This window comes from Durio zibethinus, unplaced genomic scaffold (genome assembly GCF_047325235.1).
Source record: "Durio zibethinus cultivar Kanyao isolate XHJ-2024 unplaced genomic scaffold, ASM4732523v1 HiC_scaffold_391, whole genome shotgun sequence".
Lineage (NCBI taxonomy): Eukaryota > Viridiplantae > Streptophyta > Magnoliopsida > Malvales > Malvaceae > Durio > Durio zibethinus.
Window position 1 is genome coordinate 52,501 of NW_028323014.1, and position 2,500 is coordinate 55,000.

Here is a 2,500-nt window from a genome sequence, read left to right on the forward strand (position 1 = left end):
CCTGGCTCGACCACCATCGGCACACGCTGGGCCCTGGTGCGGGCGGTTGCCTCGAGCACCATCGGCACACGCTGGGCCCTGGTGCGGCAGGTTGCCTCGACCACCATCGGCACACGCTGGGCCCTGGTTCGGGCGCTTGCCTCGACCACCATCGGCACACGCTGGGCCCTGGTGCGGGCGCTTGCCTCGACCACCATCGGCACACGCTCGGCCCTGGTGCGGTCGGTTGCCTCGAGCACCATCGGCACACGCTGGGCCCTGGTGCGGCAGGTTGCCTCGACCACCATCGGCACACGCCGGGCCCTGGTGCGGGCGCTTGCCTCGACCACCATCGGCACACGCTGGGCCCTGGTGCGGCAGGTTGCCTCGAGCACCATCGGCACACGCTGGGCCCTGGTGCGGTCGGTTGCCTCGACCACCATCGGCACACGCTGGGCCCTGGTGCGGGCGCTTGCCTCGACCACCATCGGCACACGCTGGGCCCTGGTGCGGCAGGTTCCCTCGACCACCATCAGCACACGCTGGGCCCTGGTGCGGCAGGTTCCCTCGACCACCATCGGCACACGCTGGGCCCTGGTGCGGTCGGTTGCCTCGATCACCATCGGCACACGCTGGGCCCTGGTGCGGGCGGTTGCCTCGACCACCATCGGCACACGCTGGGCCCTGGTGCGGCAGGTTGCCTCGAGCACCATCGGCACACGCTGGGCCCTGGTGCGGTCGGTTGCCTCGAGCACCATCGGCACACGCTGGGCGCTGGTGCGGGCGCTTGCCTCGACCACCATCGGCACACGCTGGGCCCTGGTGCGGCAGGTTGCCTCGATCACCATCGGCACACGCTGGGCCCTGGTGCGACAGGTTGCCTCGAGCACCATCGGCACACTATCGGCCCTGGTGCGGGCGCTTGCCTCGACCACCATCGGCACACGCTGGGCCCTGGTGCGGGCGCTTGCCTCGGGCACCATCGGCACACGCTGGGCCCTGGTGCGGGCGGTTGCCTCGAGCACCATCGGCACACGCTGGGCCCTGGTGGGTTTAGGCACATCTTCAAATTTCTGCCGTGCCAATGCCATTTTTATGGCTTGTAAATTCATACAATGGTCCCCTAAGCCTTCACGTGAAGTTTCGTTGGAAGATGACTCGTTTTCTATTTTTCACAATTTTCGAAACTTTTTGCGGTTCGGGATTTTTTAAAATTTTTTTATAAGGATTTTTGGCCCCAAATTTTGTAGGCATGATCCTTCTATTTTTGTTGGCATGCACAAAAAAATTCAGCTAAAAACTCGAAGTAGAGAAGATTTTGTGACCGTTTGAAAAAAGTGTCCCCATTTCAGACACTTTAACGGCTACTGGTAGCAAACCTGTAAAATCTCAAATGCTCTTTAAGGGGGTGTGAATTCTCAGAGGTTTGATGAGGGATAGGGGGCCAACACAAGGCCAAGTACCAGCACCCATCGCACATCATGTGCGCACACCCCCCCGGCCCCCCTCCCAATCGCCGGAACTCCAATGCCGCCGGTCAGGTTCTCCGGCGGTACTCCGGCGATGCTCCGGCGATGCTCCGGCGATGCTGTCCCGAGTGAAAAAAATGCGGCACTAGCACATGCTGGAGCCAAGCATGGGCACCGTGGCTCAAAATCGAACTTCGGCCAAGGCCTCGACCATCAATGGCACATGATGACGCATGGTGATGGCACATGCATCGACCATCATCGGCATAGGCTGCCCTTCGGTACGGGCACTTGCCTCGACCGCCATCGGCACAAGCTGGGCCCTGGTGTGGGTTGTTGCCTCGATCACAATCGGCACATGCTGAGCCTTGGTGCGGGCGGTTGCCTCGAGCACCATCGGCAGACCCTGGGCCCTGGTGCGGCCGGTTGCCCCGATAACCATCGGCACACGCTGGGCCCTGGGGCGGGCGCTTGCCCCCAGCACCATCGGCACACGCTGGGCCCTGGTGCGGGCGCTTGCCCCGAACACCATCGGCACAAGCCGGCCCTTGGTGCGGGCTCCTGGCTCGACCACCATCGGCACACGCTGGGCCCTGGTGCGGGCGGTTGCCTCGAACACCATCGGCACACGCCGGCCCTTGGTGCGGCCGGTTGCCTCGACCACCATCGGCACACGCTCGGCCTTGGTGAGGGCGCTTGCCTCGACCACCATCGGCACACGCTGGGCCCTGGTGCGGGCGCTTGCCTCGACCACCATCGGCACACGCTCGGCCTTGGTGCGGGCGCTTGCCTCGACCACCATCGGCACACGCTGGGCCCTGGTGCGGGCGGTTGCCTCGACCACCATCGGCACACGCTCGGCCTTGGTGAGGGCGCTTGCCTCGACCACCATCGGCACACGCTGGGCCCTGGTGCGGGCGCTTGCCTCGACCACCATCGGCACACGCTCGGCCTTGGTGCGGGCGGTTGCCTCGACCACCATCGGCACACGCTGGGCCCTGGTGCGGGCGGTTGCCTCGACCACCATCGGCACACGCTGGGCCCTGGTGCTG